A 12,073-nucleotide genomic window follows, 5' to 3' on the forward strand; every position below is an offset into this window, starting at 1 on the left:
GAGGTAGGCGGTCGAAGACCGCGGCGCAATGCTGCATTGGTTAACATTGGACCCTATGGGTCCCAGGAGCCAATGACGATGTGCGCCGGCGGTGACGGTATGCACCGCCGTGGACGTGACCGCCATTTTCTATCTGTTCAATCACTCGATACCTCATCTTCGACAGGAAAGGACCTACACTGCAAGTGCTGCTGTGACCTCGGTCTGGAAGAGAAAATGGCTCGAGTGTCTGGGGAAAGGGCCCCTGCCTTCACATCGGAGGAGATGGAGAAGCTCGTGGATGGGGTCCTCCCCGGTACACGCTACTCTACGGTCCTCCAGACAAACAGGTAAATACACTGTGAGCATCCTGTATGGGTTATGACTGTGTGGAGTGGGGTGGATGAAAGATGGGGGGGAGATTTGGACGTGCATGAAACGACGGTGAGTGCATGTGAATCATGGCAAGGGTAGGGATGGGGGCCAATCACTTTGACGGTGCAGTTGGTAATAACTACTCGTTTTCCCCTGTACATTTCATGTAGGTCAGCGCCCACCAGAAAAAAGATATTTGGCGTGCCATCGCCAAGGACGTACGGACCCTGGGGGTCTACCACAGACGGAGCACCCACTGCCATAAAAGATGGGAGGACATTCGCCGCTGGAGCAAGAAGACGGCGGAGGCTCAGCTGGGGATGGCCTCCCAACGTGGGAGAGGTGCCCGTCGCACCATGACCCCCCTGATGTTCCGGATCCTGGCGGTGGCGTACCCGGAGTTGGATGGATGCTTGAGGGCATCACACCAGACACAAGGGGGTGAGTACACTCTCATTCTGCTGACTTTGCGCGCAGTGGAGTTGTCTGGGTGGGGGAGGTGGGCTGTGGGTTTCCCTAGGCCAGGGCGAGTTCCGTAGGCAAGGCCCCCCGTAAGGCAGGCCATGTGGCACCCCAGCCCACCTCTGTAGAGTGCCAAGTACACCTAGTCATACCCCTGTGTCATCTATGTGTGCAGCTGTTGCCCATAGCCTTGTAGGCCATTTCCCAGGAATTGAACAGTGGAGCCCAAGAGCGCGGCGTAGTGCAGGGGGCTTCTGTGTCTGTCGTGTCCGCCAACGGTATCGGTAATGCATGCACTCAACATGTCTCTCTTCTGTCTTCCCCCTCTTTTTGTGGTCTCCCTGTTCTTGTGTGCATTAGCATCATCAGGCGGAGGAGCAGTGGCACCGGAGCAGGAGGGAGCTGCATCCCACATGGCCCTGGAGGGCGACACTACGGAGTCTGAATTCACCAGTGGGACAGAGGGCGAGGGGAGCTCCACGGCGGGGACAGGAGCTGAGACCAGCAACACGGACTCGTCCTCTGATGGGAGCTCCCTTGTGGTGACGGGAACATCTGTGCCCCCGCATTTACAGGTACAGCCGCCACCCCCCCTACCAACACCGCCCTCCCAGCAGCCCCTCAGTCTTTGCCCCGTGCCCGCTCACCCAGGAGGGTGGGCATCACCTTTGCCCCAGGCCCCTAAGGCTCTGCCCCAGTCACCCCTGCTGCCCTCAGTGAGGAGGCCATTGACCTCCCAGGTCCCTCACTGTTGGGCAGTCTACCATTTTGAATGCCATCCAGGGTGTAGAGAGGCAGTTGCAACAAACTAATGCATTCCTGGAGGGCATTCATTCTGGTCAGGCGGACCTTCACCGAGCTATTCAGACTCTGGCCTCAGCACTGATGGCAGCCATTGCCCCTGTCTCTAGCCTCCCCCCTCCAACTTCCTCCACCCAGACCCAATCCCCTCTACCTCAGCCCATCCCAAGCACACCTACAGACCAACATGCACACTCGTCAACACCCAAGGGTAGTTCAGGCAAACATAAGCACCACACATCCCACAGGCATTCACGCAAGCATCACACACATGCAGACACACCACGATCCACTGCCTCCACTGTGTCCCCCTCCTGCTCATCTCCCTCCTCCCTCCCAGTGACGTCTACACTCACACCTGCATGCACTACCTCTACAGCCACTACGTTCCTCTCCAGCACACCCACCACCACACCCCGCTCACGTGCAGTCACCACCCCCACTACCATTCACACGTCCCCTGTGTCCTCTCCCAGTGTGTCTGTGACGCCCCCTCACAAGATACACAAACGCAGGCACACACCCACCCAACAGCCATCCACCTCACAACAGCCTCCAGCGCATGCACCTTCACCCAAAGTCACCAAACGTACACCTCCTACAACCACCACCAATTCCTCCACTCCCAAACCCCCTCCAGCTACCCGTCCCAGTGTGTCCAAAAAACTTTTCCTGTCCACCCTTGACCTCTTTCCCACACCTCCCCCACCCCGTCCATCTCATAGGTCCAGAACTAGCACCTCAGCCACAACATCTCCGGGACCAGTGGTGCCTGTAGTCACCGGAATCTGGAGTGCACCGGCCACCAGGGCAGCCAGTGTGGCACGGAGCCACAGCACAGACAGTCCCCCACCTGTGAAGCATCAGAAGTTGGCCAGTGCCCGGCGGGAGAGGGGGAAGACTCCAGCCACTAAAGCCGCTCCCAGGGGTCCCGGTGGGAGTGTGGAGTCAGCTGTGACACCTTCCAAGGTGGGGAAGGGCCACAAGAAACCTGGCAAGTCTGTGAAGAGCAGCACGGCGGAGAAGACCGCCATCATCCCCGCTGCCCAGGAGGCCACCGCCAGCACCAGCCCTGCTGTCCAGGAAGCCACCGCCAGTACCAGCCCAGCTGCCCAGGAGGCCACCGCCAGCACCAGTCCAGCTGCCCAGGAGGCCAGCACCAGCCCAGCTGCCCAGGAAGCCACCGCCAGCACCAGCCCTGCTGCCCAGGAGGCCACCGCCAGCACTAGACCAGCTGCCCATGAGGCCACCGCCAGCACCAGCCCAGCTGCCCAGGAGGCCACCGCCAGGAAAAGCCCCGTTGGGCCATGAAGGACCGCCAGCAAAAGCCCTGTTGGGCCATGAAGGACCACAAGCAAAAGCCCCATTGGGCTTGAAGGACCGGCAGCAAAAGCCCCGCTGGGCCATGAAGGACCGCCAACAAAAGCCCCGTTGGGCCATGAATGACCGCCAGCAAAAGCCCCGTTGGGCCATGAAGGACCGCAAGCAAAAGTCCCATTGGGCCATGAAGGACCGCAAGCAAAAGCCCCGTTGGGCCATGAAGGACCGCCAGCAAAAGCCCTGTTGGGCCATGAAGGACCGCCAGCAGCTGAGACCCTGCATTGGAGACCGCCATCTCAAGCACCGCTGCACAGGGCACCGCCATCTCAAGCACCGCTGAACAGGGAACCGCGGTCTCAAGCACTGCTGCACAGGGCACCGCCATCTCAAACACCACTGAACAGGGCACCGCCGTCTCAAGCACCGCTGGCCCATGAGCGGCAAGGGCACTGACGCAACTGAGTCCATCACGGGGTGAATGATGCACTCTGGGCACCATGCCCCCTTGTTCTGCTTTCCTACTTATCTCCCATCGGAGCTTACAGAACCTCTCTGGAGTGCACTTCTGAGTTTAAAGAAGACCTTTATTGTTGTTAATGCTCCCCCACCCACAAGTTCCTGAGAGACGAAATTAGTAGATTTCAAGCACACGTTTAAAAGTAGACGCAGCAATGAAAGCTAAATATATCACAGTACTTCTCAGTTGCAATGTATACAGCAAATATATATGATTATAGTATAATATAATTGCAAAGCAAAGCATAAAAATCAAATTCATCACAGTATGGGCAAGGCGGTGGGGCCTAACTCAGCTTCATCTTTCTGGGGTCTGCAAGTTGATGACTCCGGTCAACTGCGAGAAAGAGATTATCTACCCAAACGGGAGACTGGCAACTGACGTCTAGCATACATGCCGACATACATGCCTACATCCACACACACAGTCATACACGCACACCCACATTCAAACATACACTCACACATCCATACAGACATACCCACAGACATACACGCACTCATTCCCATACACACAACACCCCCGCAGGCATACACACACTCACACACCCCCTCTACATACACACACGCACACCCCCATGCACCCACACAACACACAACACCCCCCACCCCCCTCCCCTCATGGACGATCGACTTACCTGGTCCGACGATCCTCCGGGAGGGGACGGGAGCCATGGGGGCAGCTCCGCCGACACCACACCGCCAACAGAACACCGCCACGGCGAATCACAGGAAGTGATATGCTGGGCGGTGTTCTGTTGGCGTGGCGGTGGAGGAGGAGCAACCTCCACTTCCCCGCCTCCCACCAGTATGGCTGTTGGCGGCTTTCCATCCGTAAAAGGACGGAGAGCTGGCAACGGTCATAATAGGCCAAGCGGGAAAACCGCCACCACTGGCGGTCTTCCGCGCGGCGGTCCCTCAGCGGTCTTTGAAAAAGACCGCTGAGGTCAAAATGACCCCCATAATGTGCTACTGGTGAACATTGAGCAACTAATATACGCAGTGGTGAAACACAAAGTCATTGGTCAAACACAATTAATAGCATCACACCCCTCCAGAACCAGTGGAGAGATTCATCCACTCCCTCGGTCCTTAGCAGGATGAAGCACTCTGGGCACCATGCCCCCTCCAGAACCAGTGGAGAGATACATCCACTCCCTCGGTCCTTAGCAGGATGAAGCACTCTGGGCACCATGCCCCCTCCAGAACCAGTGGAGAGATACATCCACTCCCTCTGTCCTTAGCAGGATGAAGCACTCTGGGCACCATGCCCCCTCCAGAACCAATGGAGAGATACTTCCACTCCCTCGGTCCTTAGCAGGATGAAGCACTCTGGGCACCATGCCCCCTCCAGAACCAGTGGAGAAGGCATCCACTTGAGAGACTGTGGCTTTGCACTCCCCAGGATTGAACAGTGGTCAAACCACCCACTGTAGAGACTTGAGAGACTGTGGCTTTGAACTCCCCAGGATGGAACAGTGGGCAGCCCACCCACTGTAGAGACTTGAGAGACTGTGGCTTTGCACTCCCCAGGATTGAACAGTGGGCAAACCACCCACTGTAGAGACTTGAGAGACTGTGGCTTTGCACTCCCCAGGATTGAACAGTGGGCAGCCCACCTACTGTAGAGACTTGAGAGACTGTGGCTTTGCACTCCCCAGGATGGAACAGTGGGCAGCCCACCCACTGTTGAGACTTGAGAGACTGTGGCTTTGCACTCCCCAGGATTGAACAGTGGGCAGCCCACCCACTTGTGAGACTTGAGAGACTGTGGCTTTGCACTCCCCAGGATTGAACAGTGGGCATGTGGCCCCCTCGTGGATTTGTCATCGTGCACTCAAGCGGCTGAGGTGCCCCCCTTTCCCTCCCCCTGAGGTGCCTGTTTAGTTGCTGTCTGATGCCCCTGCAGTGTTCCCTCCGTCATGGTCGGGGATCTTGTGTGGGCCTCGCCCATACCGTGTGGTCCCAGTGTTCCACGGACTTTCTTAGAAGACTACCTGGACTACTATGCTTGGTATATGTTATGTACATGGTGTATATATCTATTTCTGCCTACTTGCTTTTAATATATTACAATGGTTACACTCATTTTCTATTGTCTTTGCATTCTTCCAGTGGGTTTGGGGGGTGTAACTGTGATGTATTGATACGCATTAGTGTGTGTGTTGTAGTGAGTGAGGGTGTGGGTGTTTTGTGTGTGTGTCTCTGTTTTTCCCTCCCCCCCTCCCCTGTGTCGTAGGTGCAGTACTCACCGTGGTCTTCGCCGCCGGCGTTCGTGCTCCTGGTAGAGGAGCAAGAAGATGAAGGCTGGGAAAATGTGAAGCTCTGGTTCCATGGCGTCCTCGTTCCTCGTGGAGTGTGTAGAAGTGAGCGTTTTTCCTTCGGGATTCCTGTTTCCACCATGTTTTTATCTGCGATGAATCCGCCACGGAAAAGGTGGCGTATTGGCCTGTCATTATAGTGGGGGCGGTACATTGTCTCCCGCCTGTCTGTTGTCGGTGACCGCCGCGCTGTTTGTTTGTACCGCGGTGGCGGTCGGAGTGTTAAAGTGGCTGTCTTTGTTGGCGGTTTCCGCCACGGTCGTGATTCAATTTTTTTTACCGCCGGCCTGTTAGCAGTCTCACCGCCGCTTTAACACCGACTGCCAGGGTTGTATTGACCACCCAGGTGCCTTTTCTGTAGGAGGATGAGGCTAGAGATGGTTGTGTGGCAGCGGTGGAGCCTGTAGACAGTGACAAAGAGGAGGCAAAGGAAGAGGATGTGGACAACAGAACAACTATAATACGACAGTACTTCCAGTGACACACAGGTAGGACACTGTAAGCTCACCTTCCATTGCAGTTTTGTGAAGTGAATTTTCTCTGGCTGGCTGCTGTTCCCACTACAAAGGCCACTTATTGTACCCTTTAACATGTCTATTTGCAAATATTTGTGCACTCCTGTGGCTCCTGGTATACTGACTACAGCATATTACATGTCATAACTATGAATACATCAGTGTACTGTCTATTTGCAATGTCTACAGATTGTTAAACAACTACATCCTTAAATCATTTGACATATTTCATACTTATTGTTTCCAATGGTGTTTATTTCAGTGCTGAGAAGTAAATGGGGATGTGCAATGGGCTTGGGTGATGGTGGAGGAAAGTCCAATATAGACTCCAGTCTATTGGTATCAAAGGTGCATTGTCCAAGGGGGCATAGGAAGGGAAGCAATGTCAGTTCAAGGTGGACAGGGTGACAGAGTGGGACACAAGGGTGACAATCAGGAGAGTCTTATTTCCTGGCGGGGGTCTTGGTAATGTTCTCTGGCTTCTGCCTGGATCACAGGGACCGTTTGCTGGGTGGTTCTCCTTCTGCAGGGGGTGGAGTGCTGGTGTCGTGTTGGTCCTGTGACGGGTCCTCTTCTCCACTAGCTTCAGCGGAGGTGGAGGGCTGTTCATTGGTGTGGCTAGTGTCAGGGGCCCGTTGGTGTGCCACTGCTTCCCTCATGGTGTTGGCCGTGTCTGTCAGCACCCCTTCAATGGTGACCAGGGTGGTGTGGATGTCCCTTAGATCCTCCCTGATCCCCAGGTACTGTCCCTCCTGCAGCCGCTGGGTCTCCTGCAACTTTGCCAGTATCTGGCCCCTGGTCTCCTGGAAATGGTGGTATGCTCCCAAGATGTTGGTGAGTGCCTCGTGTAGTCCTCCCAGTTTGCCTGTTGTCCTGTGCTCTGTCCCCTGAAGCGTGTGCCCACTGCCACTGACCCCAGGTTCCTGATCATCCTGTGTTTGTGGGGTTGCCTAGGGGCCCTGTAGTGGTGGACACACTTCTGATTGGCGTGTCCTGGGGACAGTGGTATGGCCCCGCTGGGTGGGTGCTGTGATGGTGTTTCCTGAGTGGGTAGGCTCTGTGGTGGGATAGGACTGTGCCTGGGTAACTGACTGTCCAGAGGTCCCTGATGGGCCAGGTTGGTCATCCTGATCCAGGCGTGCAGAGATGCTGTCATCACTGTGGGCTTCTTCTGTGGGGGGACTGGATGTTGCTGGCACCTCCTCTCCAGTGACATTGTGTGGGGATGTAAATGCAGTGTTATAGTTTCTGTGTGTGACATCTTGTGCATGGATATGTTTCCCTCTCTGGCTGTGAGTGCCCTGTCAGCTTTGACTTGTGTGAGTAGTTATTTTGTGGGCTGGGAGATTCTCTCTAGTGTGCATGCTGTGGTGATGGGTGTCCAAGCAGGGCTGTGAGTGATGTTCATGCATTGGTGTTGCATGCAGGGCTTGGTAGAGGGAGGGGTGGGTTGTGATGGTGGGGTGTGTGGGAGGTGGTGGAGTGATGGGAGTGAGGGTGAGGGTGGGGGTTTGTGATGTCATGCAGGTAGGGGGTTGAAAGTAGTAAAGATTTGACTTACCAAGGTCCAGTCCTCCTGCTAATCCTGCCATGCCCTCAGGATGCATGATTGCCAAGACTTGCTCCTCCCATGTTGTTAGTTGTGAAGGAGGAGGTGGGGGTCCACCGCCAGTCCTCTGTACAGCTATCTGGTGTCTTGCAACCACGGAACGCACCTTCCCCCGTAGGTCATTCCACCTCTTCCTGATGTCGTCCCTTGTTCTTGGATGCTGTCCCACAGCATTGACCCTGTCCACGATCCTCCGCCATAGCTCCATCTTCCTTGCAAAGGATGTCTGCTGCACCTGTGATCCGAATAGCTGTGGCTCTACCCGGATGATTTCCTCTACCATGACCCTTAGCTTCTCCTCTGAGAACCTCGGGTGTCTTTGTGGTGCCATGGCTGTAGTGTGAGTGGTGTGTGTGAGTGTGTGTGGGGTGATGTGTTGGGGTGTGTGCTGTGAGGTGCGTGGATGGTGTATGGGTGATGGTGTTCTATGGCTTTGGCTCTGTGGGTGCTCCTGGTATGTATCTATCTCTCTGTTGTAAATTGTTTGTAGTGGTAAAGGGTTGTGGTTAGTGTGTGTGTGTTTTATAGTGGTGTGGGTGTGTGGGTGTGGTGTGTGTATGTGTGTATGTGTGTGTAGTTTGAATTGTCCAATGTGGTATAGTTTTGTTAGTGTGTGTGTATTTTGATGGTTTACCGCGGTTGAATGTCCGCCACGGTGATTCGTGGGTCATAATGTTGTGGGTGTAGTTCTGTTGGCATAGCTGTGTGGGTTTGGATACCACCAGTTATCAATGACCTTTGGATTGGCGGACTTGTGTGTGTGTCTGCATAGTGGCAGATTTCTATGTGTGGGTCATAATACAGGTAGCGGTATACCACTGCGGTCGCGGTATGTTGGCGGCAGCCACCATGGCGGTAAGAGGCACTTTCTGCCAATGTCATAATGAGGGCCATAATCTGTTTACTCATGGGGTCGCTGCTTAACATTTATTTGCATATCTTCTCCTAATTACTAGCAAGCACATCACATCACATCACAAAATTCACCACAGCAATGGCAATTTCTATCGAATCCATACGTTGAAAAAAAGGGAGTGCTCTTCTATGGTGTCCTAAGCCTATTGCCCTCAAACAAAGTAATACAAGTCTCTTATGTGGCTTAGAGAACAGCGGGCAACAAAGAGGAAAATTCAGGGTACTCTGAGGCATACAACCATTACAGGGGTAGTTTGGAAACTTCTTAAACCATGTACCCTGAATGGGAAAGACATATGAAAATGAACATTATTTAGCCCTAGCCTGGTTAAATAAAACCTATATTGCGAATTTTGAAAAAAAACCTTGGTATGACTCTACCACATTTGACGGGACCAGATCTATATATTCTCTCACTGTGTGCAAATTCACAAGCTTTCTCAGTCTCTGTTCATGTATTAATTCCATGAAGGTTGATTTTACCATCTCTCCCATCGAGGGAGTTGCTGACGCAGGGTTTGTTAACCGATCACTAGAAACCCACTTTATCAAAAGACTGTTTTATGCAACTCAACCATGAGCTCCTTTCCCATCTATCCAGCTATAGACAATCTGCCACAATAGATCTCATAAATGCAAGCTCAGGGGTAACAAAGATCCTAAACCAAAGTCACAGAGGGGAAAGCTGAACAGTGTTCCCCAGAAAATTCCAACCCAATTCCTAGTGGCCAATAAATGTGGCTGTAGAGAGAGGAACCAGGAGAATACAACCTACTAAATGGTTTTCCATAAGTTGAAGGCAGCTAGCATTCGCATAACCGCAGCCTCCTACCCCATATAACCCAACCAGGAGGCATTTATTTTTATACAGGAGTAGCATTACCCTAATCTTTGTACACCCTAATCTTGCTGAAAAAAGAAAAATTGCATTCACAGCCCCTTGAAAATGGTTTGCTCTAATCTTTAAAAGGTGCACCCAAGTGAAGGCTGCATCAAAGGGAATGCCAAGATAATTAAAACTAGGTAGTCTATTTAGAATGACCCCCTCCACTATGTGTGTTATAAATTTCATTCTTTTAGACCCCGTAATCATCTTGAAGGACTTAACAAAATTGACCTTAAGATCTAGCTCCCTCATAAAATTTGAAAACAATCCTAATAGTCTCTGGAGGCCATTTGCCGTTTGGGCCATAAGTACTGCGTCATCCGCGTATAGGAGAAACAGTACCTGACAGCCGTTAACCTTCAAAAGAACATTGCCCTTGGTACCCAAATGTGCATCTAGCTCATTAATGTTTAGTAAAAAGAGGAGCGAGCCAATATACAGCCTTGCCTGACCTCCCTAGATGTTACAATTGGGTCAAAACACTCTACCTTCTCACCATATCTGATCTTGACACTAGTGTTAGATTAAATCCTCCTCATTACATCAATCAGGGCCGAGTCCTTTTCCATTGTGGCCAACAATGTCCACAACTTGACACGATTCACATTGTCAAATGCATAGGGGAGGTCCATAAACGCTAAGTGCAAAACACCCCCTCTGGCGTCAACATATTACCCCGCCAAAAGCGTTAAATTCTGACTTTGTTCCACAGTGCCCAGTCCAGGGCGAAAGCCAATTTGAACTGTGGAGACAATGTTCTGTTCCTCTGCTTATGTTTCTAGACAGGTTAAAACAACTCGCCCTAAAACTGTAGATGTAACATCTAAAAGGGAGATCAGTCTATAACAGGCCGGATCCTCCTTATTCCCCTTCTTAAAGCTGGACACTACTAGTGCCTCCAGTCAAAAGCACAGCATGGGCCTGCGTACCGCCACTCAAAGAACACTGGTTACCAGGGTGCCTAAGAGGTCAATGTTGGTCTTAAAAAGATCCATAGGGACCCCATCAGGGCCGGCTGCTTCATTGGGAGACTTTTGGATTATAGACATTACTTTCCCACAAACTATAGAGTTTGCTAGCTCATCCCTCAGAATCTGGTTCAGACTACTACCCTCTGAGGAATCCCCAACACAAGTAGCCTCCAAATGTCCTTGCCCCAAGAGTTTTGTGTAGTGTGTCCCCCATAATTCCACCAGAAAACAACAATCTACCGTCAAGGACTTTTGTGCATTGAAAAACAAGTGATTGATAATCGAAATAATTTCGGGGAAATTGCTGGACACTAAAAGTGGTTACACTTACTATTCACACTGCAACTTAAACTATTTTGGGGAAGGTGTTGGACACTAAAGGGATTAAAGTTACTATTCTCATTCTGACCATTTTTTGGATACCAAAGGGATTACATTTCCAATTTTCACTATAAATCTAAGCATTTTTGGGAAGGTGTTGGACTCTGAAGATGTAACATTTACTATTTCTACAAGACAATACTTGTTTTTTTCCAATATCATAAATAGCAAACAAATGAAATAAATATCATATAGAATTTACAATATATATTTACATAAATATGTTCTTTTTATTTTTAAATTTTATTTATCATAAACACTATGGGCCTAATTATGAGTTCAGCCAACGGTTTAGACCATCCGACCAGCTTCCAACAGGGAGGTTGCTGGCATACTGGCTACCTCACCACGGGCCCCTTTAAGAGTTTCCTGCTAGGTCAGTGGGCAGAAACCTGAGTTTCCTCCCACTGGCCTAGTGGGAAACAGCCTACAGCATTGTCTCCGGCTCATAATCAAGCCAGCGGCAATGCTGTAAAGTGCAGGGTGCACCAGCAACCTTGCAATGTTCACTGTCTGCAAAGCAGACAATAAACATTGAGAGGGTGCTGGCCGGGGGGGGGGGCATGCACTGCCATTGGCAAGTGCATGGGCCTCCCTGGTCACCTGTTCTCCGCCAGCCTTTTCTGCCATGAAATGTCTGGTGGAGAATGAAGTTGTAATCCCCAGGACATCACTGCTTGCAGCACTGTCTTGGCTGATTAGGACTGCTGCCTCCCTCCAGACTGCCGGGATCCCCGATCCTGGTGGAGCTGGTTGTCCCAATGTGGCGGTCGGACCGCTGCATTGTCGGCGGTCTGACCACCACTGCAAGACTCTCAATGGGGCCAATATATGTAACGAAAACATGCAAAACAAATAATAACTGCATGTAAAAATGTGTAGAAATTAGTACAAATAACTAAATTCAAAACAGAAATGTATAACTTGAAATGAATACATTTAAAAAAATAGATCATTATCAAAAAAGAAAAAGAAGTTAAACTTTTACATGTTGATATTTAGAAAAGTAACATTTCCAAAAT

The sequence above is a fragment of the Pleurodeles waltl genome, chromosome 3_1 (assembly GCF_031143425.1).
Source record: "Pleurodeles waltl isolate 20211129_DDA chromosome 3_1, aPleWal1.hap1.20221129, whole genome shotgun sequence".
Classification (NCBI taxonomy): Eukaryota; Metazoa; Chordata; class Amphibia; order Caudata; family Salamandridae; genus Pleurodeles; species Pleurodeles waltl.